At 42.6% G+C, this 27,243-nt stretch overlaps 1 long non-coding RNA gene across 3 annotated transcripts in view; it reads right to left on the bottom strand.

The window, feature by feature from the left end:
• Positions 1–27,243, bottom strand: part of LOC132526869 (uncharacterized) — a 62,736-nt gene that overhangs the window by 7,481 nt on the left and 28,012 nt on the right. For 2 of the 3 annotated variants that reach the window (XR_009542732.1, XR_009542733.1), the window contains 4 exons: positions 24,201–24,401; positions 20,500–20,516; positions 16,293–16,335; positions 10,121–10,311 (listed from right to left, as the gene is read on the bottom strand). This is a non-coding gene — a long non-coding RNA (uncharacterized LOC132526869). Of the gene's footprint in view, positions 1–10,120; positions 10,312–16,292; positions 16,336–20,499; positions 20,517–24,200; positions 24,402–26,369; positions 26,488–27,243 lie in introns of those variants that run through there. The other variant, XR_009542734.1, reaches the window with a different exon arrangement.

Consider the following 27,243-nt stretch of genomic DNA (forward strand, 5'->3'; position numbering starts at 1 on the left):
GGAAATGTAAACAGGGGGCTGGGTAATGAATGTCCAGCCTGGAGCCCATCTTCTTCTCACCCCAGGAAGTGTGAACAGGAGGCCAGTTGTCAATGTCTAGCCTGGAGCCCATCTATCTCCTGCCTTATACATACAATGGAATCTTATTCAGCCTTAAAAAGGAAAGAAATTCTGATACAGGGACAAACCTTGAAGACATTGTGTTAAGTGAAATAAGCCCTTCACAAAAGGACAAATACTGTAGGATTCTGACTACAGAGGCACCTAGAGTAGTCAAATTCACAGAGACAGAAAGTAGAAAGCTGGTTGCCAAGAGCTGGAGGGAGGGGCAATGCTTAGTGTTCAACAGGTACAGAATTTCAGTTGGGGAAAATGAAAAAGTTCTGGGAATGGACGGTGGGAACAGATGGTAGTAATGGTTGCACAATGTGAATGTACTTAATGCCACCAGACCGTACACCTAACAAGGTTAAAACAGTCATTCTTATGTTATGTATATTTTACTAACATAGACAAGACACTTTTTCTTCATAGGAGATGGAACGCATTTAACGCATTTCATTTCAAAGATGAAATGATTCTCAGGCTCAAGAAAAAGCTGATGCACAACATTCTTCCGTCAACCAGTAATCAAAGTTCTCCCTACCCCTTCGATGCTATTTTGCTTCCTAAGTCAGAGTGTCTGGAGGGAAGAGGGGGTGGCGGAGGCAGCAGTAAGTGAAGAGCTCCATTACACAGTGCAGGGCCCCAGCTCATTCACTGATACGTAAAATGTTTTAAGGATGAAATATACGTAAAGAAGATGTGGCACATATATACAATGGAATATTACTCAGCCATAAAAAGAAACGAAATTGAGTTCTTTGTAATGAGGTGGATAGACCTAGAGTCTCTCATGCAGAGTGAAGTTAAGTCAGAAAGAAAAAGACAAATACCGTATGCTAACACATATATATGGAATTTAAGAAAAAAAAATGTCATGAAGAACCTAGGGGTAAGACAGGAATAAAGACACAGACCTACTGGAGAACAGACTTGAGGATATGGGGAGGGGGAAGGGTGAGCTGTGACAGGGTGAGAGAGAGGCATGGACATATATACACTAACAAACGTAAGGTAGATAGCTAGTGGGAAGCAGCCGCATGGCACAGGGATATCAGCTCGGTGCTTTGTGACCACCTGGAGGGGTGGGATAGGGAGGGTGGGAGGGAGGGAGACGCAAGAGGGAAGAGATATGGGAACATATGTATATGTATAACTGATTCACTTTGTTATAAAGCAGAAACTAACACACCATTGTAAAGCAATTATACCCCAATAAAGATGTTAAAAAAAAAAAAGAATGAAATACATGGCTTTGAATTCCCATTCACCAACTTCCTCATCATGATGTGCCTCCCCCCGCTCAGTCTGCCATTCTATACCTTCCTCATTGCAAACCTTCCCCAGAGCTCTCTGGCGCTGCGGTCTTTTTATTTATTACCTTCCTCAAACAGCAGTCCTTCATTCAAAAGGGCATGACCTTTTATTCCTCTGAGCTACCAGCATGGGTCCTAAATGAACACTTTAGGCTTCATGCTACAGGCTGAACATTCATCTGCTCCAGCTGTCCCCCAGGTGAACCCATTAGAGCTCAAAGAATCACTAGAAAAAAGTGAGCTAATACCTTTGTCATTTCTCAGGTCCAATGCTACTGACATTGCAAAATGGCCACAGTTCCCACAAATAATTACGAGAGAACATGTTACCCTCTGTAGGGTAATGTGTCCCTCAGGTGCAGTTCCACATCCTCTCTTAATTTTTAGTTCGTCTTGCAGGTTTTATTTCTCAACAGACATTGTATATTTTTACCTGAATCATCGGGCCCCAGACTATTGCTTCAAGCTCATGGCCTGCCGGTTACCTTTCTCTGCGCTTGATTCCCCAGGGAAGCTGACCTCCAAACTTTCTGCCTCAGGGCTTGGGCACAGGCCCACGTCCACCCTTCTCCTTCTTACTTCACCTTTACTGACAATGCAGTTCAATATGGTTTCCTCAGAGGTTGTCTTCTCCCTCACATCACCCTACCCCTCCCATATTTCTCCTGTAGCATCATATTTTTTCCCCAGCACTTATCATAATATGTAATTCTATGTGTGTGTGCTCATCACTCTCCACCACTAGATTATAAAATCCATGAAGACAGGGTCAATGTCTTAACAAGTTCACCACTGTTCTCAGTGCCAGACACATAGGAGGAGTTTAATTGTTGGAATGAAGAAAGAGAGAGGGGCTGGAGTCAGGATGGCGTACTAGGAGGACGCAGAATTCGTATCTCCTCAAAACTAGGGCACCTACCAGGCACCGGTGGGTGACCACGGACAACTAAGGGGACGGGAGGAACCCCCAGCGACCGGGTAGGACATGGGGCATGGGGGGGAGGGAAGGGAGAGGAGAAGTGGAGGCAGGACGGGACTGGCGCCCCTGAGGGGTGGCTGGGGGAGGGGAAGGGATCCCACGCCCAAAGGGGGAAATTGGGGAACCACTGGGAAGGCAGAGGATCAAAAGGGAGCGTGGCCAGGTTTCCCCTGCCCGCGTGGGCCCCCAGGAACCTGCTGAGATCCTGGGCCTGATCCTCTGCCCACCTAGGCCCCCTCCAGCTGCATGAGTCCTGAGGGACTCGAAGGGAGGGAAGGGGGAGCAAAAGTAAAGGCTGGACCTACAGAACCAGCATCCCAGCGGGACCCACCCACAGCAACGGGGGAGACCCTGGGGGAGACAGTAGGGGAGGGGCACGAAGGAAAGGAAAGGAATGGGGACAGTGCTTTCCCTGCCCACTTAGGCACCGGGAAGCCTGTTGAGCTACCGTACCTAATCCTCTGCCTTGGGAGCTTCCCTCCTGCCTCGCAGAGCCCAAGCCCCGCCCCTACACCCTCACCCAGCACCCCACCTCTACACTCAGAGACCTCCTCTGAGACACCCTCCAACTAGCTGGGCCTAAACCCCACCCACACACCCTCCCCCAAGGCCCTACCTCCAAACTCCGGAACTCCACACACCAGAGGCCCTCCTTTCCACGTGCTGCCTCTACCCGTCTGCGCGCAGGTCCTAAGCAGAGACCCCAACCCACGCTTGAACATCACCCCGCCCAGGCCCCACCCACCCTAAACCCCACCCCTGCCTAAGTTCCACCCCCTGCCTAAACTCCACCCCATGCCAAGGCTTTTTTTTTCTTTTTTACTCTTTTAGATTGGGGTTCTGTTTTACCTTGTTGATTCCTTTATATTTTTATTTTTCCTAATATATCTTTTATTTTTCTAATTTTATTTTATTCTTTATACTTTGTTAGTGATCTCTCCTTTTGGCTTGTTCCCCCACCCACGTTTTTTTTTTTTCTTTTTTCTGTTGTGGTTTTATTTTACCTTGTTGCAGTTATTTCAATTATAGTTTTATTTTTCCTAATATATTTTTTTATCTTTCTAATTTTATTTTATTTTTTATTCTTTGATATGGTACTGCTCCCTTTTTTCTTTCTTTCTTCCTTTGCTTTTTTTTTTTTTATACCTCACCAAGAAGCTTGTGATATCTTGGTTCCCAGGCTGGAGGTTGGACCCAAGCTCCTGTGGTGGGAGCTCCGAGTCCAAACCACTGGACTAACAGATAACCTCAGACCCCAGGGAATACCAATCAGAGTGAGGCCTCCCGGAGGTCCTGATATCAGCACCAAGACCCAGCTCTATCCAACTGCCTGCAAACTCCAGTGATGGCTGTCTCAGGCCAAACAACCAGTAAGACAGGAATACAGCACCACCCATCAAAGAAAAGAAAAAAAATGAAACAAAAAAAAAACACGTTACAGATGAAGGAAAAGGTAAAAACCTACAAGACCAAATAAATGAAGCTGAAATAGGCAACCTACCTGAAAAAGAATTCACAGTAATGATAGTAAAGATGATCCAAAATCTCAGAAACAGAATGGAGAAAATACAAGAAACATTTAACAAGGAACTAAAGAGAAGGACTAAAGAAGAACTAAAGAGCAAACAAACAGTGATAAACAACACAATTACTGAAATTAAAAATACTGTAGAAGGAATCAATAGCAGAATCACTGAGGCAGAAGAACGGATAAGTGACCTGGAAGATTAAATGGTGGAAATAACTGCCAGGGAGCAGGATAAAGAAAAGAATGAAAAGAATCGAGGACAGTCTCAGAGACCTCTGGGGCAACACTAAACGCACCAACATTAGAATTTTAGGGGTCCCAGAAGAAGAAGAGACAAGGAAAGGGCCTGAGAAAATATTTGAAGAGATTATAATCGAAAACTTCCCTAGCATGGGAAAGGAAATAGTCAATCAAGTCCAGGAAGCACAGACAGTACCATACAGGATAAACCCAAGGAGAAACGTGCTGAGACATATTAATCAAACTATCAAAAATTAAATACAAAGAAAGAATATTAAAAGCAGCAAGGGAAAAGCAACAAATAATATATGAGGGAATCCCCATAAGGTTAACAGCTGATTTTCAGCAGAAACTCAACAAGCCAGAAGGGAGGGGCAGGGCATATTGAAAGTGATGAAAGGGAAAAACCTACAACCAAGATGACTCTACCCAGCAAGGATCTCATTCAGATTCGATTAAGAAATTAAAACCTTTACACATAAACAAAAGTTAAGAGAATTCAGCACAACCAAACCAGCTTTACAACAAATGCTAAAGGAACGTCTCTAGGCAAGAAACACAAGAGAAGGAAAAGAACTACAAAAACAAACCCAAAACAGTTAAGAAAATAGTAATAGGAACATACATATCAATAATTACCTGTAATGTAAATGGATTAAACACTCCAACCAAAAGACATTGACTGGCTGAATGGATACAAAAACATGACCCATACATATGGTGTCTACAAGAGACCCACTTCAGACCTAGGGACACATAGAGACTGAAAGTGAGGGGATGGAAAAATATATTCCATGCAAATGGAAATCAAAAGAAAACTGGAGTAGCAATTCTCATATCAGAAAAAAAAGACTTTAAAATAAAGACTATTACAAGAGACAAAAAGGACACTACATAATGATCAAGGGATCAATCTAAGAAGAAGATATAACAATGATAAATATTTATGTACCCAACATAGGAGCACCTCAATACATAAGGCAAATGCTAACAGCCATAAAAGGGGAAATCGACAGTAACACATTCATAGTAGGGGACTTTAACACCCCACTTTCACCAATGGACAGAGCATCCAAAATGAAAATAAATAAGGAAACACAAGCTTTAAATGACACATTAAAAAAGACAGACTTAACTGATGCTTATAGGACATTCCATCCAAAAACAATAGGATACACATTCTTCTCAAGTGCTCATGGAACATCCTCCAGGATAGACCATAACCTGGGTCACAAATGAAGCCTTGATAAATTTAAGAAAATTGAAATCGTATCAAGTATCTTTTCCAACCACAATGCTATGAGACTAGATTTCAATTACAGGAAAAAAACTGTAAAAAATACAAAGACATGGAGGCTAAACAATACGCTAGTAAATAACCAAGACAGCACTGAAGAAATCAAAGAGGAAATCAAAAAATACCTAGAAACAAATGACAATGAAAGCATGACGACCCAAAATCTATGGGATGCAGCAAAAGCAGTTCTAGGAGGGGAGTTTATAGCAATACAATCCTACCTTAAGAAACAAGAAACAAAACAACAACAAAAAAAAAAAGAAACAAGAAACACCTCAAATAAACAACCTAACCTTACACCTAAAGCAATTAGAGAAAGAAGAACAAAAAATCCCCGAAGTTAGCAGAAGGAAAGAAATCATAAAGATCAGATCGGAAATAAATGAAAAAGAAGTGAAGGAAATGATAGCAAAGACCAATTAAACTAAAAGCTAGTTCTTTGAGAAGATAAACAAAACTGATAAACCATTAGCCAGACTCATCAAGAAAAAAAGGGAGAAGACTCAAATCAACAGAATCAGAAATGAAAAAGAAGTAACAAGTGACAATGCAGAAATACAAAGGATCATGAGAGATTACTACAAGCAAATATATGCCAATAAAATGGACAACCGGGAAGAAATGGACCAATTCTTAGAAAATCACAACTTTGTGAGACTGAACCAGGAAAAATAGAAAATACAAACAGACTAATCACAGCACTGAAATTGAGACTGTGATTAAAAATCTTCCAACAAACAAAAGCCCAGGACTAGATGGCTTCACAGGTGAATTCTATCAAACATTAGCGACGAGCTAACACCTATCCTTCTCAAACTCTTCCAAAATATAGCAGAGGGAGGAACACTCCCAAACTCATTCTACAAGGCCACCATCACCCTGATACCAAAACCAGACAAAGATGTCACAAAGAAAGAAAACTACAAGCCAATATCACTGATACACATAGCTGCAAAAATCCTCAACAAAATACTAGCAAACAAAATCCAACAGCACATTAAAAGGATCACACACCATGATCAAGTGGAGTTTATCCCAGGAATGCAAGGATTCTTTGATATACACAAATCAATCAATGTGATACACCATATTAACAAACAGAAGGAGAAAAACCATATGATAATCTCAATAGTGCAGAAAAAGCTTTTGACAAAATTCAACACCCATTTATGATAAAAACCCTCCAGAAAGTAGGCATAGAGGGAACCTACCTCAGCATAATAAAGGCCATATATGACAAACCCACAGCCAACATCGTTCTCAATGATGAAAAACTGAAACCAGTTCCTCTAAGATCAGGAATAAGACAAGGTTGCACACTCTCACCACTATTTTTTTTCTTTCCTGCCCTGGTTAGTTTTTTTTTTTTTTAACATCTTTATTGGGGTATAATTGCTTTACAATGGTGTGTTAGTTTCTACTGTATAACAAAGTGAATCAGCTATATATATACATATATCCCCATATCTCCTCCCTCTTGCGTCTCCCTCCCACCCTCCCTATCCCACCCCTCTAGGTGGTTACACAGCACCGAGCTGATCTCCCTGTGCTATGCGGCTGCTTCCCACTAGCTATCTATTTTACATTTGGTAGTGTATATCTGTCCATGCCAGTCTCTCACTTCGTCCCAGCTTGCCCTTCCCCTCTCCCTGTGTCCTCAAGTCCATTCTCTATGTCTGTGTCTTTATTCCTGTCCTGCCCCTAGGTTCTTCAGAACAATTTTTTATTTTTAGTGTCCATATATATGTTAGCATACAGTATTTGTTTTTCTCCTTCTGACTTACTTCACTCTGTATGACAGATTCTAGGTCCCTCCACCTCACTAAAGATAACTCAATTTCGTTTCTTTTTATGGCTGAGTAATATTCCATTGTATATATGTGCCACATCTTCTTTATCCATTCATATGCCGATGGACATTTAGGTTAAAACTAAGTGGCTAAAACTTCCAAAACTGTGTTGAGTAATAGTGGTGAGAGTGGACAACCTTGTCAGAAATCTCTTTCATTCCTATACACTAATGATGAAAAATCTGAAAGAGAAATTAAGGAAACACTCCCATTTACCACTGCAACAAAAAGAATAAAATACCTAGGAATAAACCTGCCTAAGGAGACAAAAGACCTGTATGCAGAAAACTATAAGACACTGATGAAAGAAATTAAAGATGATACAAAAAGATGGAGAGATATACTATGGTCTTGGATTGCAAGAATCAATATTGTGAAAATGACTATACTACCCAAAGCAATCTACAGATTCAATGTGATCCCTATCAAACTACCAATGGCATTTTTCACAGAACTAGAACAAAAAATTTCACAGTTTGTATGGAAACACAAAAGACCCCGAAGCCAAAACAATCTTAAGAAAGAAAAATGGAGCTGGAGGAATCAGGCTCCCGGACTTCAGACTATACTACAAAGCTACAGTAATCAAGACAGTATGGTACTGGCACAAAAACAGAAATACAGATCAATGGAACAGGATAGAAAGCCCAGAGAGAAACCCATGCACCTATGTCACCTTATCCTTGATAAAGGAGGCAAGAATATACAATGGAGAAAAGACAGTCTCTTTAATAAGTGGTGCTTAGAAAACTGGACAGCCTCATGTAAAAGAATGAAAGTAGAACACTCCCTAACACCATACACAAAAGTATATTCAAAATGGATTAAAGACCTAAATGTAAGGCCAGACACTATAAAACTCTTACAGGAAAACATAGGCAGAACACTCTATGACATAAATCACAGCAAGATCCTTTTTGACCCACCTCCTAAAGAAATGGTAATAAAAACAAAAGTAAACAAGTGGGACCTAATGAAACTTAAAAGCTTTTGCACAGCAAAGGAAACCGTAAACAAGACCATAAGACAAGCCTCTGAATGGGAGAAAATATTTGCAAATGAAGCAACCGACCAAGGATTAATCTCTAAAATATACAAGCAGCTCATGCAGCTCAATATCAAAAAAAAACAAACAACAGAATGGGCAGAAGACCTAAATAGACATTTCTCCAAAGAAGATATACAGACTGCCAACAAACACATGAAAGGATGCTCAACATCACTAATCATTAGAGAAATGCAAATCAAAACTACAATGAGATATCACCTCCCACCAGTCAGAATGGCCATCATCAAAAAATCTACAAACAATAAATCCTGGAGAGGGTGTGGAAAAAAGGGAACCCTCTTGCACTGTTGGTGGGAATATAAATTGGTACAGCCACTATGGAGAACAGTATGAAGGTTCCTTTAAAAACTAAAAATAGAACTACCATACAACCCAGCAATCCCACTACTGGGCATGTACCCTGAGAAAACCATAATTCAAAAAGAGTCATGTACCACAATGTTCATTGCAGCTCTATATCCAATAGCCAGGACATGGAAGCAACCTAAGTGTCCACTGGCAGATGAATGGATAAAGAAGATGTGGCACATATATACAATGGAATATCACTCATCCATAAAAAGAAACGAAATTGAGTTATTTGTAGTGAGGTGGATGGATCTAGAGTCTGTCATACAGAGTGAAGTAAGTCAGAAAGAGAAAAACAAATAACCGTATGCTAACACATATATATGGAATCTAAAAAAAAAAAAAATGTTCTGATGAACCTAGGGGCAGGAGAGGAATAACGACACAGACATAGAGAATGTACTTGAGGACACGGGGAGGGGGAAGGGTAAGCTGGGATGATGTGAGAGAATAGCATTGACATATATACACTACCTAATGTAAAATAGCTAGTAGGAAGTAGCTGCATGGCACAGGGAGATCACCCGGGTGCTTTGCAACCACCTAGTGGGGTGGGATAAGGAGAGTGGGAGGGAGACACAAGAGGGAGGGGATATGGGGATATACGTTTGCATATAGCTGATTTATTTTGTTATACAGCAGAAACTAACACAACACTGTAAAGCAATTATACTCCAATAAAGATGTTAAAAAAAAAATGAAGAGAGGACAGAGAAAGGGAGGAAGGGAATGAAGGAGGGAATGAAGACACAGTTGCATCTTCAGTCCTATAGCATAGCTGGTGTGTACTGGGAAGGTTCATCTGGCAGCCAGGACTTCTGCAGAACAATTCTAGAGCATTTGTAATGCTGTGGGAATCTTCAGGTGTCCTTTCCTCCAGAAAAATATTCCTCCTCTACTTTTGAGAGTTGGAAAACAAACGATGTCAAAACACAGTAAGTGCTCCTGGCAAAGAGCATACGGAATCCATATGACAATCCTTATCCTAATTTCTCTGATCCCTGACCCTCCCAGAGTTCACTGCCGTTGGCCTGCCAAGGTATCCGTTCAAGAAAAGAGCTTGCTCAGAAGCACAGCTGTATCCAACCAGGGCAATGAGAAATCAGTTTTGCTGTGACCCAGCTGGCAATATAGATTGGCCATTTCACAAAAGCAGGTAATCATTTCTCTTTTTAAGGGTCATTGTGATGATCAGTGAGAATATATGTTGCTTGCAGATATAAAAAGAGAAGATTAAAGAAGAACTTACATTTTACCTTAGTAAATCTAGAGAAAGAATCATTAAAAAACAAGCTTCAAAAAAACAAGAATACAGTTGAGTAATCCCTCAGAAACAAAGCGATTTTTCTATAGTGTTATAAAGTGTTTTCCTATGCAATATAAGATTTAACCTCGGGCTTCCCTGGTGGCGCAGTGGTTGAGAGTCCGCCTGCCGATGCAGGGGACATGGGTTCGTGCCCCGGTCCGGGAAGATCCCACATGCCATGGAGCGACTGGGCCCGTGAGCCATGGCCGCTGAGCCTGCGCGTCCGGAGCCCGTGCTCCGCAACGGGAGAGGCCACAACGGTGAGAGGCCCGTGTACTGCAAAAAAAAAAAAAAAGATTTATCCTCAGTAAGTACTCAGAAAGTACCCTGCTTACACAAAAGTACTCACAGTATGCTTACTTTATGCTTGCATATAATGAATTTTTAATTCATGAAAAATAGACAGAACTACTTCTGTTCAACAGTTGATCAACAGCAATAGTAGATGATCTATTATGCCATCTTTCTTTTCCACCTGTATTTCTCCTCAACTTCTAAAACAGTCCTCTAAAAGAAAGCTTAGGTATACAAGAAAATTGGGACAGAACTTATGATCAAGATTTAAAATTAAGGAAAGAAATATATTTCTAAAATGTATATTGTGTGCCTATCTTCTTCTCAAATATTTTACAATTAACAATGAAACATTTGTAATTTTAAAAAGACTTGGTTTTAACTATGCATTTGTTTATGTGAAAGTTTGTATCATTTGTCAATTGCTTTGGGCAGGAATTTGGAGATGGGGGCCATTGTTTTATATGCACTGTGTTCTTATTCATCAAAGAATCATGCAGAATATTGCAAGTAAATCATGTAGAATACTGCATCAGGCCCTGGGCTGAGCCAGGATCAGCCTTTGAAACAAATTAAGAGTCTGTCTTCTTGTAGTTCTGTCTCATTGGAAATGACAATCAGGATACATGTGGAAGGTTGCGTATGCCTCGTTTACTGTAAAACCACTAATTGTTGGGACCACACTGGACTAGAATGGTCTAAAGAAATGGTAGGAAACTGAGACTGCAAATTCTCTGAGCTAATGTGACACACCTATACCTTGTATGCACGGCAGCTATACCTGTCCTGTGTAGGTGAGGAAGGCCAGAGGGCTATGAATTTGGGTAGCAGTTGGGCCTCCCAATGAGGTGCAGGTGCTGTGTGTGTGGTCTGTATCCATCTAAAAAGTTAAAAAAAGATGCTGTTAGGCAAAGCCATCTGGATCTCAAGTCTGATAACCATTTAGAATCTATAACTATCACTGCGCTGATACAAACATATTAACTGAAGTCCCTTTTTTCTGAAATGTCCTCTAATGCTTTACAATAATTTATTCACTCTTCCAAAAATAATATCTACCCTTCATAGGAGGACTTTTTTGTAAGAGAAACTGTGTGTACAGCTTTGCTGACTAGGTGCTGCATGGCTCCAAGGGGTGCCAATCACAATGTAATTCATGTGTATGTTTCACAGATTTTTCCTTGCACAGCTCTGGGGGACAATAATTACACTGCATTCTACGCAAGTGGCAACGCTTGGAGTGTTACAGTGCACAACCCACACAGCCTTACATGGCGGCCCTTGCTCTATCTCAGTCTGAAGTTTGTTGGCTCCAAAATGGACCCTGCCTTGGAGCAGAGAAAGCGAGGATTTTGTAGTAAATGCTACTGATGCACTGCCCCATATCTCCTTGGTTCACCTGTAGCTATGGTAAACAGTCCCTGGCACACCGACAACGTCTCAACTCAGGAATCAGTGTTTCTCATCCTCTGCCTGAGTGCTCTCTCCTGGGCTGGGAGCTTTGCTGGAACCTTCAATATATGTGGGTAAATCAATGACCCAGCCCTCACTCTAATAGGGAGATTTTGTACATTTTCCACATTGTTTCTCAGAGGTTCCCCAGGAGAACTGAGCCCTAGTTGCCTCCAGCCCTAAACTGCTGTTTTGTGTTTTTTTTTGGTACGCGGGCTTCTCACCGCTGCGGCTTCTCACCGCTGCGGCCTCTCCCGCTGCGGAGCACAGGCTCCGGACGCGCAGGCTCAGCGGCCATGGCTCACGGGCCCAGCCGCTCCGCGGCATGTGGGACCTTCCGAGACCGGGGCACGAACCCGTGTCCCCTGCATCAGCAGGCGCACTCTCAACCACTGCGCCACCAGGGAAGCCCTAAACTGCTGTTTTATGCACACTTTATTGCCTTTTTGCCCTTTTCTGTCTCACTTTTTCCACTTTCTCATTTGTGCTTTCCAGGAATTGTCTCCCCCCAGAAAACTACCTGCACCCAAGTCTCTGTCTCAGGGTCTATTTTAGAAGAAATTAAGACAGATGCCATTAGGAACAAGTGACCTTAGTTGGTTCTGTAACCTGACTGCTGGTCCAGGGCTAAATACACGTTGGATGAATAAATGAATAATTCTTGTACAGGGTAACGGTCTGCCTCCACTGATCATGAAGGTGGGAAGTAAGAAGACCGTGTTAGGCGGTGAGTTCTCATGCCCCAAACTGCATCTGTGACAACATGACAGAAAACTCAACTGCCCCTCACAAATGCAACAAAGCGTTGCTCCATTGCAGATGCAAATGACTGCTCCTTTAGCCAGCCCTGCATAGTTCACATTGTAATTTTGAGTAGGGAGAAGTATAAGATCCTTTGTACGTATGCTATAAAAAGTCTCTCTCCCCCCCCTCAAATTCTCTTCAAGCTCCTAATAAAATACCTGCAGACACCCCCATTCTGATCTTGGACACAAAGCCTTGAGATAACCTAGCTTTGGAAAAATGATGAGTGCATCTGCTTCCTAACCAGAGAAAGATATAAGATTCTGGGGACGGGGAATTTTAAATCCATTTCTTTGTTCTTTAAAATCATTCCTTTATCTCTGAGCCTCAGCAATGCTTTTTGCTCTCTAATTCAGGGAGGAATACATGTGCAAAGAGTGTGAAATTAACAGAGTGTATGCACAATCTCGATAAATAAACATGAAAACCTTTTCGTTGCACATGGCTAGCTTCATTCAATTAGTGAAATGTTAAAACACTGTTGCATTGTACAACCTAACCTCTTAATCTGTGGAAAAACTAAATAAAACAAATAAAAAGCTAGTGGATAAAAAAAGCTTGGAATTCTTCTGTTTCCGGCAAAGTACTCAGCCAAACATGGAAGCAGCAGAATCTGCTTTCCAGAATTCTCATTTCCATCTCACAGCACCTTTAGTCCCCCTGGTCAAGACCCTTCCCCACCTCCTAGTACCACACGGTCTTCCTCTCTGCAGTCAACTAACTTTCCAAAACGTTAGCTGATAGCTAAGGCAAGAAGAGTGGTTTAACACATTCATGGCAAACATATTAGAAAAGCCTTCACTTTGTCTTACTGTGCACATGGCACACATTGCTAATCTATTGCTGAAACAGCATCACACTGCTCAACAAACTGCTACCAGCGGACAGCAGCAGTCAGGAAGAATTGGTACAAGAAAGTCACTCCTTCAACTATTCTTTACTGAACTCCAACTGTGGTCCAGTCACTGTTCTCACTCAGGAAGACAGTAATGAAAAAGCAATGTCCTTGAGGACATGATGTAGTGGTGAACAAAACAGACAATATGCTCTCGGGGCATCAGCATTTTAATAAGTGCTTTTGAAAACAGAAAACTCTGAACACCCTGAAGAATGAAAGTGCCAGAGTAAATGGTATGGCTGCTTTTGATATTCCACCAAATAACTGGTCTTGACATTTTCATTAAAGTTTCCAGTTGTAAGACAAGCAATTTTAGGGGCTTCCCTGGTCGCGCAGTGGTTGAGAGTCCGCCTGCTGATGCAGGGGACGTGGGTTTGAGCCCCGGTCCGGGAAGATCCCACGTGCCGCGGAGCGGCTGGGCCGCTGAGCCTGCGTGTCGGGAGCCTGTGCTCCGCGACGGGAGAGGCCGCAGCGGTGAGAGGCCCGCGTACCACAAAAAAAAAAAAAAAAAAAGACAAGCAATTTTAGCACTGTATCGTTAGGTCAATTATCTCATTATTGATTAAAAATTCAGACACAGGGGAAAGAGGTACATACACTGGGTAGAGTATCCCTTATTTTACTTCTTTCTAACACATTGCATGACACCTATGTGCCAGGTGCTAAACTAGGGATGGGGATACAAAGATGACTAAGTTTCATTCTCTGACATTGTAATGCTCACCTTGTAATAGGGAATATGGATGGCATATCCTGGCAATGTCTCTGACCTCCTCACCCTTGTACCTTACTTGATACTCATCCTGACCCTGACCAATACCCAGATCTTGACTCTGATGCTCACCCTAACCATTATACTACCCTCACCCTGGAGCTGACCCTCACCCTACCTTGACTCCGATAATGACTCTCACCCTGATCATATACACCTTCACTCTTTTTCTTTTTATAAATGTATTTATTTATTTATTTATTTATTTATTTATTTTTGGCTGTGTTGGGTCTTCACTGCTGCGCACGGGCTTTCTCTAGTTGCGGTGAGTGGGGGCTACTCCTCGTTGCGGTGCGCGGGCTTCTCATTGCAGTGGCTTCTCTTGTTGCGGAGCACGGGCTCTAGGCACACGGGCTTCAGTAGTTGCGGCATGCGGGCTCAGCACTTGTGGTGCACGGACTCAGTTGCTCTGCGGCATGTGGGCTCCTCCTGGACCAGGGCTCAAACCCGTGTCCCCAGCATTGGCAGGCGGACTCCCAACCACTGAGCCACCAGGGAAGCCCCTACACCTTCACTCTTATGTCACACTGATACTGAACCTGACTCTGATTCTCACCCTGATTCTCCCCTAAACAATGACCCTACATTCTCACCTTGTCCTTGATCTTAATACTCATCTTGTTTCTGAAACTGACATTAAACTTCACCCAAAATTTGACCCTTATTTGGCCTCCCTCTACCTCTGATTCTCACAATGAACCCAAGAGTAACCTTGATTCTCAACCTGACCTTATCACCCTGACACTGACTTAAGAGTACACTCCTCACCCTGACTCTGACCTCTGCCTTCACTCTGAGAACAAACTTTTCACTGACCATGACTCTTATTTTGACCCTGACACACACTTTAACCCTGATTCTGAACCTGAAACTGATCCTGATCCTTTCTGTGACCCGAAGCTCACACTCACCATGACAGTGACCCTGTACCTCACCCTCATCCTGTCTGTGATCCTCTCCTTGACCCAAAGCTTGGTCCTGACCCTCATTACTAACCTCACCCTGAACTGAACCCTACCCTCATCCTGAGCCTGACACTCTATCATCATTAAATATCTGATCAATACCCTGACCCTGACCAGAGCCTGACACTGACCCTGATACTGACCCTAATCACTATTTTGACCTTGGCCCTGACGTGAGCTTTGCCATCATCAAGATGAGTTTGAACATGAAATCTTGTACACTTATACTCTGGTTTTATTGAGATTCCTTGTAACTCATGGTAAGAATGTACTTTTGAGAACTATGTATACTTTTGAACTTGCTTACACTTGCACTGCATGCTTTCAAATACGCTGCTTTGATCTGTTAATATGGTCTACCTCAAAGTAAGAAGTGCAGTTGAGAAGCACATGTAGTTCTCATTGATTTGCCTCAGATAGAGCCTGGGTTCAAGTCTGTTAATTCTTACAGTCATTAAGAATTTTCTTTAGAGAGGAAAGTTTGATTCTGAACTTGATTTCTTCTTTACAGCTTGTCTGTACACATATACGCAATTTTCAACTATGTTTGCTTTAACTCACAATGAGAAGTAACTCTTGGAAACAATGTGTAAATGTGACCTCCTTTTCACGTACACATCTTAGGTTATTCTTACCCAGTTCAAACTCGTAAGAAGAAAGAATAGTTGAGATAAAGTGTATTTGAGTTCTGTTTTTGTTTTTTTTCCTCACATAAATCTTACATATGTCTCAGTTTAGGCAAACAAGAAGTAGTATTGAAAACAATTCATATTGGTGCAAATCAGCTCAGCCTCAGACATTCCTTTCATAAGAAAGTCTTCATTTCTCCTTAAAGTGAGATAAACATAAGGACAGCAAAACACATTCATTTCAAAGGCACATTCTTACTTAAAGAAAAAAAAAAAGATATAAAACACTGTTTACAAACCATAATTTTAATTGAGCCCTTATTTCTTAAATTATCAGTGATTTAAAATATGCAAATGCCTTTGGATGATAATACATATATATTTGTATTTGCCTTCTCAAAATGTTTAATTAATATGAGATAATGCTCACATAAAAAAATTACCTGGATGGTTTTTAACTTTCTGTCCTCTAGGTGTCACTTATGTCTACAGAAAAAGAAAAAAAAGAATGATTACTTCAATTAAAGATAAAAATTAATGTAGATAGTTGATTACACTAAGTACAAGAATTACAGAGAGAGATTCTACTCAATTTTCTATGTGTTTATTTTAAAAAGTTGTTGCAGTTCATTCACATAATGAATGTAACACGATCTATATACTGTTTTATTTAGTATACTGGCAATTAAATTACATTTTCGAGCTGTATGTATAAACTTTAAATTACTACCTGATTTTGTGTTTGTATATCCACAAAAATACCCAATTATAGAATTGGCCCTGCTTTCTAACAACACCTAATTCAGAGCAAGCCCTTCACTTCCATAGACCTTCCCCAATTCACCCAACAAAAGACCAAATTCTATAATCATTATTTAATAATAGTCTCTTACTGAGACACCCTCTGGCACACCACAGCTGTGTGTTCTCCCTCAATGCAACCAGTAGTAAGCCCAGTTTATTCAATCACAGGTATATTCCCGGGAGTCATTGACTCAAAGGCACTGACAAGTCAAATGCATACATGGGCACAGGACCTGTGGAGTCAGCTTTGCTAGAGTTAGAATACCTTGTATTTTTGCCATTTCAATATGTTAAAATAATAGGATATAAATATTTACTATTAAAAAAAGAAAAGCTGGGTGGTTTTAAACTTTCTGTCCTCTGGGCATCTCTTCTGTCTAAAGAAAAAAAAAGGTTGCTTACTTTAATTAAAGATAATAATTATTATAAGTGTTGATTATAATAGGTTTAATGATTTCACAGATCACAGGTCTATATATAGGATAATGGTATTTTCAGAAACTTTAAATTATCACCTATTTATATGTTTGCATATATAGGTGTGCTTGAATTCATACAAATAAATGTGTATTAATAGATCCTTTACTAAAATTTGTTACATAAATGATGTTTCAAAGAAACAAATTAGAATTTAGGTCTTTCATGTAAAAATGATTACTATTTTACGCCCGGATCAACAGAGGTTCCTTTTATCATCAAATTATTGTTAATTCTCAAAGTTTTATACATACTCTTCAATTATTCTTTTGAGATTCCCTTGGTTATACCTGACCTAATTTTACTTGTTAATGTTTAAAAAAAATAAAAATAAAACGCCATCGCACACTTTAATTCACCCCTAAAATATGGACCACGGTACCAGCAGGTGGAGACACGGAGCGCATGCGCTCCAGAAGCCGAAGCGTCACCCTTTGAACTACGAGCCCGCTGGCCTGCCCAGCGCTAGGGCACTTTTTGAAGGAACAGGTAGTGGCAATCTGATGTTTATCTGAGCCCCGACCCTGCCTCCTGTGTCGTTCTTCCTTCTGAGGAAAGAAGAAGATGCAACAGATCTCCCTGCTAACCCCTATCCTGGCCGGGCCACCGTAGCAGGTGCTCCTGGGGCTGCCGGGGGCTCCCTCGCGCTTGAACTTCGCGAACAGTGAAGGGGTTTTGAGAGCTTTGTTAATTTTAGTTTTAAAATTCCATTAGTTCTCTGGGTTGTTCTTGAGGACTTGTAGGTAATAAGGACGGTGGAGTTTCTGCGTAAAAGTACTTAATCGCAGCAATAGTAAAACGAGTATCTCAGCCATTAAAGTAGTAAGTGGGAATCCCTTGGTGGGAAAACAAAACCGAGCCACCCAAGTAGGGGCGCAGCTCTCCAGCAAGGAAAAACTTAGATGCACCCTGACAATAAATACACAATGGAAGGAACATATTTCTAGTTCACTGAAAAAAGGATTTGTATGAAGTCCATTTGGAGGTGTTTAAAGGGCCCTAGGGCCCTTGGTTCCTGTCCAGCACCCACCTTGACAGTTTAAGGATTATGCGGTTGGCAGGTGGGACTTGCTTTGGAAACATCCTTGACGTCTACGTGTAAAATCAGGCTACTGCTGTTGGTCTGATATTGTTGCTGATTTGTCTTTGCTTTATGGGCAAAGCCATGTAGAGTTGGTGTTAAACTCCCTTTGCAAGTGTTTTGGCATATAATCAGCCCTCCGGAAAATGTAATGAACATGCTAAGTTGAAATAGGCACTTGTTTCTGACATTCTTTGAATTTCTCCAAGACTTTTCTTGTCTGTATGATTATAAGAGCATTTATCTAGGTTAACATTTTTTTTTTTAAACGTAATAGTGGTCAGCTGAGGCACTGCTGTGAGATTCTAAGTCTTTGACCTTTCATTTTTTATTATAGCTATTTTCTTAGGTACTAACAAACCACCTAAAAGTTCTTTAATGTGTTGTCCAATTTATTTAGGACTTTCAAGATTAGAAACACCTTTGTTTCTAAGTGACTCTGAATTTGTGAGCTCCCATGAGAGCACATCTGTATAAATATTTGCACTTTTATTTTTTGTGAGCAGGCAACCCTGAGTGAGGACAATTATGCTAGTCATCTGAACTGATTTAATTTCTGGAAGTTGTCTGTCTAAAGGATGACTTTAACTCTGTGATAGCATTTTTAACTTTGAACAAATTAGGTCAAGGCTATCCAAGGGACTCGCTGAGAAAATGTTTGATGAGTATGCAAAAAGCATAAGCATTAATAGTTAACCAACAGTTAACAGCTGGTGACAAAAAGGAGCTTCTGTTGATCTGGGCATACAATAATGAATCATTTTACACAAAAGACCCAAATTTTAATTTTATTCTTTTGGCACATTAATTGTGTAACAAATTATAGTAAAGGATATATACCTTTTTTGTATACATCGAGACATACATAGATATAAAACATATAAATAGGTAAAAATTTAAAGTTTTAAACTATAATTTTAAAATATAATTGTCAGTATACTAAATAAAATATCATCTTAAATTTATGTGAATAAAGTGCACAACTTTTAAAAATAAACAGAAAATCACCTCATGTATATACCTGTATCTCTGCAGTGCTTGTACCCAAGATAATCACCTGTCTACACCAAGTACTTTCTTCAGTTAATCACTCCTTTCAGGGCTTCCCTGGTGGCACAGTGGTTGAGAATCCGCCTGCCAATGCTAGGGGACATGGACTCAATCCCTGGTCCGGGAAGATCCCACATGCCGCGGAGCAGCTAAGCCCGTGAGCCACAACTACTAAGCCTGCATGCCGCAACTACTGAAGCCCGCGCACCTAGAGCCCGTGCTTCACAATGAGGGAAGCCACCGCAATGAGAAGCCCGCACACGTCAACGAAGAGTAGCCCCCGTTCACTGCAACTAGAGAAAGCCCGCGCACAGCAGCAAAGACCCAACACAGCCAAAAATAAATAAACTAAATAAATTTATTTTTTAAAAAAATCACTCCTTTGTTTTTTCTCTAGACATAAGAGACACCTAAAGAACAGAAAGTTTAAAACTCTGTAGGTAATTTTTTATGAACATATATCTCATATTAAAAGCTGTGAGAAGGCAAGTACAAAGATATAACCCATGATTATTACTAATTGAAGATATTTGCTTTTTTTTTTTTTTTTTTCCGGTACGCGGGCCTCTCACTGTTGTGGCCTCTCCCGCTGCGGAGCAACAGGCTCCGGACGCACAGGTCAGCGGCCATGGCTCATGGGCACCACCACTCCGCAGCATGTGGGATCTTCCCGGACCAGGGCACAAACCCGTGTCCCCTGCATCGGCAGGCGGACTCTCAACCACTGCACCACCAGGGAAGCCCTATTTGCATTTTTTTTAATCCATGGACATTTTAAGAACAAAGGGTCAATTAAAATTATTTAGTAAGCAGTATATATTTTTCTTTCCTCTTTTTAATAAGAATGTGCCTTTTAAAGTGTTGTGCTATACTTGGGCCTCCCTGGTGGCGCAGTGGTTAAGAATCCGCCTGCCAATGCAGGGGACATGAGTTCAAGCCCTGGTCCGGGAAGATCCCACATGCCGCGGAGCAACGCAGTCCATGCGCCACAACTACTGAGCCTGCACTCTAGAGCCCGCGAGCCACAACTACTGAGCCCACACGCCTAGAACCCGTGCTCCACAACAAGAAAAGCCACCGCAATGAGAAGCCCATGCACTGCAACGAAGAGCAGCCCCCGCTCGCCACAACTAGAGAAAGTCTGCGTGCAACAAGGAAGACCCAACACGGCCAAAAATAAATAAAAAATAAATAAATTTAAAAATAAATAAATAAATAAACTGTTGTGCTATACTTACGTTTATCTTGCTTTACTCTGAAAAGCAATACAGAGTTATTTTTGAAAAGAATGTCTGAGACTGAGTTTGTTTATACTAATATGGATTCTTTTCATTACTATTGTACTATCTAGACTCTTCCTCATCAGCTGTAAGGATGTGCCTTTGAGATGAACATCCACATTTGTGTTCATCTTGGTTTACTCTAAGGAGCACCAAGGAGTTTCTTTTGTGAGAAATGTCTGAGACTGAGCTTCTTTCCATTAATACAAATTTTTTCCAGTTCTTTCTGTTTGCCTACACTGAGATGTAAATAAGATTTATATAAGAAAAAATACCTCAGAAACTCACACTTATCTCCATTGCATTTTCTTCCTCTTAGTTAGAGCAAGATAAGAGGAATCTAAGCCATATACGTGAAAATGAGTTCATGTTTATACACTGTTCTCCACAGTAACTTCTTATTTTGAGTTAAAGCAAATATCATTGAAAATCATATCTGTGTGAACAGACTAGCAGTAAAGAAGAAATCAGATGTTAGTCTCTAAAGAAAATTCTTATTGACTGCTAGAATTAACCCATGCTTTTACTGAGGCAAATCAACGAGAAACACCCGTTCTCAAAAGTAGACCATATTGACATAAATCAAAGCAGCACATTTGAAAATACAGAGTACAAGTGTAAGCAAGTTGAGAATTATACATCGTTCTCAAAAGTGTGTTCTTATTGCTAGTTATAAGAAATCTAGATGAAACTAGTGTGTAAGTGTACAAGATTTCATGTTCAAACCCAGCTTGGTGATGGTAGGTCACTGTTAGGGTCAGAACAATTCTGAAAAGCATTATGAGAGTCAGAGTCACACTGAGGGTCAGACAGCGTGAGGTTGAAGGTCAAAGTCATGATGACACTGATCTTTAGGAGCCTGGTGAGGGTCAGGATCAGTGTCAGGATCTGGGTCAGAGTGTACGTCAGGGTCAAGTTGGGGGTCAGGGTCAGTGAGGGAGTTAGTGTCAAGGTTAGAGAGAAGAGAAGGTCTGACACAAGTTCAGAGTGACGGTGGGTGTACATTTCAGAGTCAGGGTGAGGGTAAGGTTGAGGATCAAAGTCACTGTCAGGGCCAGGCTAAGGGTGGTGATAAGAGTTAAGGTAAACATATGAATGAACTTCAGGGTCAGGGTGAGGGTTAGGATCAGGGTCAGGGTGAAAGTGAAGATGAGGCTCAGAGTGATAGTCATTGTTCAGCCGAGGGACAGGACGAGGATGTGGGTCAGGTTGAGGATTCCAATCAGGTTCACTGTCAGTGTGAGGTAAGAATCAAGGTATGGGCTTCCCTGGTGGCGCAGTGGTTGAGAGTCCGCCTGCCGATGCAGGGGACACGGGTTCGTGCCCCGGTCCGGGAAGATCCCACATGCCGCGGAGCGGCTGGGCCCGTGAGCCATGGCCGCTGAGCCTGCGCGTCCAGAGCCTGTGCTCCGCAACGGGAGAGGCCACGGCAGTGAGAGGCCCGCGTACCGCAAAAAAAAAAAAAAAAAAAAAAAAAAGAATCAAGGTATGATCAGGATTAGGGTCATGTTGAGGATCAAGGTAACAAAAAAGTGAGGGTAGGGTTCCGGGTGAGAGTAATAGAAGGGTCAAGGTCAGGGTGTTTGTCAGGTTTGGAATGATGAAGAGGGTAAGGTCACGTTGATCATCAAAGACAGAGTACTATTTGAGGAGTAAGGAAGTCAGATACAGTGTCAGGGTGACGTCAAGGTCAGAGTCACTTTGAGGATAAGGGTCATGAAGAGGGTACATATGAGGGCTTCCCTGGTGGCGCAGTGGTTGAGAGTCCGCCTGCCGATGCAGGGGACGTAGGTTCGTGCCCCGGTCCGGGAAGATCCCACATGCCGCGGAGCGATTGGGCCCGTGAGCCATGGCCGCTGAGCCTGTGCGTCCGGAGCCTGTGCTCCGCAACGGGAGAGGCCACAACAGTGAGAGGCCCGCGTACCGAAAAAAAAAAAAAAAGAGGGTACATATGAGCTTTAGGACCAGAGTGAGGATCAGGTTGATGAAGGCGGGGCTCTGTGCACTTATGTGGGTAGGGGTCAAGGTTCCAGACATGGTGAGAATAAGGATGAAGTTCAGGGACAGGGTCAGGGTCAGATTCAGAACGAAGGTCAGGGTCAGAGTCAGCATGAGAGTCAGTGTAAGGGTGAAGGTCAAGTCACATTCAGAGAGAGGTGGATGGTCAGAGTAAGAGTTTGTTGATGGTCATGGTCAGTGTCAGCTTGAGGGACATGGTGAAAGTCAGGGTAAAGGTTAGGATCAGGTAAGGTTCAGGGTCAAACTCAGTTTCTGGGTCAGTGTGAGAGTAGTGTCTGAGTCAGGGTCTGCTTCAGGATCAGGGTGAAGGTTTTCAAGGTAGGATGGCGATCAGGTTCAGTTACAGGTAGGGGCAAGTTGAGAATCAAGTTCAAGTAAGGGTTGAGGGTGGGAAGGTCAGAGCCAGCATTAGAGTGACCTCGGGATCAATTTGGGAGATGGTCACGGAGGATGAGGGTCAGGTTGAAGGCCAGTGTCAGGTCACATTTGGGACAAGGTCATTGTGAGGCTCGTGATTAGGATCAGGGTAAGAGTAGAGTCCAGCACAAGTTCAGAAAAAGATAAGGGTGAGGGTCAGGCTACCAGGAATGTGAGTGCAAGGAACAAGGTAAAGGTCAGATTCAGAGTGTAAGCGTGAGGGTTATGGTCAGGATCGAGTTATGTGCAAGGCTGAGGGTCAGTGACAATGTCATTGTTACATTTAGGGTCAGAGTTAGGGAGAGATTCAGTGTGGGGTTTTCAGAGTAAAGAGTTGTCAGGGTGAATATATAGATCAGGGTTGTTCAGTCAGCATCAAGTTCAGGGTCATGGTGAGGGTCACAGTTGGTTTCATAACTGTGGTCAGGGCCAGGTTGATGATGAAATTCAAATTCGTGGTCAGGTTTAGGGTAAGGATCACGTTGAAGGTCAATGTCAGGGTGATGGTCAAGGTCAGGTAAGGTTCAGGATCAGTGCCAGGGTGTTGGTCACGTTGAGGATGATAATCAGGGTGAAAATCAGGGTCAGGTTGAAGGTCAAGTTCAGGAGTAGGGTTAGTAGTAGAATCAGTTTCAAGGTGTCATCATGGTCAGATTTAGTTTGAAGATCAATGGAGAGGATTAGATAACAGTCAGGAACAAATTGAGGGTCAGATTCAGAGTCCATTTTAGAGTCAGGGTCAGGGTACTATCAACATGATGGTGAGGGCGAGCCTGAACGTCAGGGTCTTGAAGAGGGTGAACAATCAGGGTTAGTGTGCAAGTCACGGTCAGGATCAGGAACATGGTAACTTTGACAAGTTCAACGTGATGGGTGAAGATGAGAATCAGTCAGTGTCAAGGTCAGGATCAGGGTGAGAGTCTGCGTCAGGGTATCAGGCTCAGGAACATGGTGAAGATCAGAGGCAGGTTTAGGGGAAGGATCAAGGAAAGGATTCAGTTCAGCTTCAAGCTAAAGGACAGGAAAGCGTCAGGGTGTGTATCAGAGTCAAGGTAAGGGTGAGGGCAAGGGTCACCAACACTTTGGGGGTGGCTTATTATACAGGATAAAATACGCTATTCCTTAGAGGGGCATTATTTATGCACAGAAAGCCAACAGCTACTTCATGATCCTCCACAGCTTTACTGTCCAGACCACCATTTCAGGTCTTTGGAAAGACCTACCTGAAAAGCTGTGGACTCTTAGAACCCATCTAGAACAATAAGAATAAGCTGCAGTCCTCCACGGCATGGCTTCCTTCAGGCCCAGGGAGCCAGTGCTCTGGGTTGGGTCCCAACCTCCTCCAGGCACATTTTAATTCTCTATCTTGGAATGAGAGGATGGCTGCTTGCAAGTTCCCTGGCCTTTCACCGATATTCCCCAACCTCCAGGGAGAAGCAAGTGCTGGATGAGACACTGTAACCACTAGCCCTCCAGCCAGAGACTTCTTGCTGTGACCCAGTTGTCTCATCTGTAAAATCGGGGATTTGGATTTGATGGTCTGTTCACACTCCATGGGAACATTTCAGGCACTGACTCCTAGCTTTCAGGTCCTGCTTCTCTTCTGAAGCCTGCAGAATAACATTTCCCAGCTTTGAAAATTCGCATCCCAAATGGCCCAAAAATGCAGGGTACCGATCTCACCTCACAATTCAGAGCCCACCTCCTACACAGCTGCAGGGGTCAGGGAGATTCTGTTTCTATTTCTATAGTTTGTGCTATGAGGATAAGAGATATTTTTGACATCTCCCCAACTATGAAAACTGTAATATGAAATCTGCTTTTTCAAACAACAGCCTACCTCTCACTCCCTTAGAAGAGCCCAGCAAGCTTTCTCAGGCTGTCATTTTCAGGTCTCTTTTCACCTCCCTTTTGGGAATCTCTGCTCTCATATCATTTAAAGATATTGATTATCTGCTCGACCACTACCCTGTTCTCCTTCTTTTTGTCCTGGTAGCCTGTGTTTGGTGTCAGTTTTCAGATAAGAAAAGAGAGTACTGTTAAGGCTTTATTTATAATGTCCTTGAAAGCTCAGTGTTGACGTCTTAGAGCTAAAAAACTGGCGGGTTAGGAGGAGAGACTCAAGGCAGAGGGTCATCCCCACGGAGATGACAGCACGGGAAGCACCACGTGGGCACGCGGGCGTGTCCCCAGGCAGGCATGCGCGTGCCTGCACACACACACAGCACACACTTAGCATCCAGGTCAAAATGAATAAAGAGAAAAGAAACGCAGGTCCAGGGAAAGAGGGGAAATGCCAGGAGCATAATAGAAACTCGATACATGTTTGGTGAAAAGAAGACCAGAAAAGAGGAAACAAGCGGGGAAGGGAGGAATTCAGAGAGGTAGCAAATTTAGTTCAAAAAGCTCGGAACTTGGAGTCAGGGGACTTTCATCTGAAGCCTGGCTCTGCTCGATGTATTAGATTTGTTAGAAATTCAAGCTCGGGAAAGTTTCTTGGCTTCTCTGATTTTGGGTTTCCTCTTCCCTCAAGTGGGTGTAGCATTGCCTTTCCAACTAATCTCATAAGATGGCTATAAAAATCAAACATATAAAGACGCAGACCTCCTAGAGAACGGACTTGAGGTTATGGGGAGGGGGAAGGGTGAGCTGTGACAGGGCGAGAGAGAGTCATGGACATATACACCCTAACAAACGTAGTAAGGTAGATAGCTAGTGGGAAGCAGCCGCATGGCACAGGGATATTGGCTCGGTGCTTTGTGACAGCCTGGAGGGGTGGGATAGGGAGGGTGGGAGGGAGGGAGACGCAAGAGGGAAGAGATATGGGAACATATGTATAACTGATTCACTTTGTTATAAAGCAGAAACTAACACACCATTGTAAAGCAATTGTACCCCAATAAAGATGTTAAAAAAAAATCAAACATAATCATGGTTATGGATGTTCTTTGTAAAGTGAAAAAACTGTCAAAACACGAGGCTCTGAGCCACCTCGACAGAGCCGGCATTGTGTAGAGCTGTTCGCCAGCCACTGTGACACGCTCTACGTACATTAAAGCGTTTAACCTCACAACCGTCCTGCAGGTATAAACTCTTATTATTCCTCTTCTACAGATGAGGAAACACACAGAGAGAGGGTCATTTGCTGAAAGGCACGCGCCTAGGAAGCAGTTAACTGAGATTCATATAAGGCTTGCCTGAGTCCAGCAGCCAATTCCCTTCATCACGCTGCCACCTCTCGGACCTTAATATGTACCCAGAGCCATTTAACATACCCACGTGAGATGAAGTCCACCTCCCGGTGTTAACTGACACTGCGTGAGTCACCTTGGGCTGCCAGAACAAAACACCATAGCCTAAGTGGCCCAAACAACAGAAATGTATTCTCTCACAGTGCTGGGGTTGGAAGTCCAAGATCAAGGTGCTGGTAGGGTTGGTTTCTGGTGGGAGATATCTTTCTGGCTTGCAGACGGCCGCCTTGTGTCTGGGTCTTCACGTAGCTTTTTCTCTGTACGTGTGGAGAGAGAGTGGGATCTCTGGTGTCTCTTCCTCTTCTTATAAGGACGCCAGTCCCGTAAGATTAGGGACCCACCCTTAAGACCTCATTCAATACCAGTTACCTCCCTAAACGCCCTATCTCCAAATATTGTCACATGGTTGGGGGGGGTCAGGATTTCAACATATGAATTTGGGGAGGACATAATGCAGACCATAACAGACATGTAATAGACACATACTCCAAAAAAACAAATATTCTGTCGACTTTTTCTCCCCAAGGAGGAATTTTTTTAAATCCCATCCCATCACCAGCAGCCACTGCAGCAGAATTCTTCAGCTCTGAGTCCTGCCCAGATAACTGCTCCCCCACAAAGCCAAGCAGCTCTGCTGTAAAATGAATGAAGCGGGTTTCGCGCAAAATATCTGAAACGTTCCTGCTCTCTCCCTCCCTCCTGTTCAAGAGCATTCTGAAGAAGTGAAAGGTCTGTCCCTTGTTCCCCTCTTGCCAGGCGTTCCTATTTACAGTTTCTGGCGAGTTTGAAGGGAGTCAAGAGTTTTCAAATCACTCCCATGGCTTTGCAGCATACTTTCCCACCCCCTTCTCCTGGGTCGTTAGAAATTATTATTCCTGGTTCCCATGGGGTGGCGGTGAGGGGAGAAAGGAAACAGAAAGAAAGGTTTGCAGTATGCGAACCTGCAAGCTCTTTTAAAAACAAAAAAAAACCTCAGAGGAAAAGACATTGTGGTTTTCTGCCTGTAATGTTTTCT

This window comes from Lagenorhynchus albirostris, chromosome 10, assembly GCF_949774975.1.
Source record: "Lagenorhynchus albirostris chromosome 10, mLagAlb1.1, whole genome shotgun sequence".
Lineage (NCBI taxonomy): Eukaryota > Metazoa > Chordata > Mammalia > Artiodactyla > Delphinidae > Lagenorhynchus > Lagenorhynchus albirostris.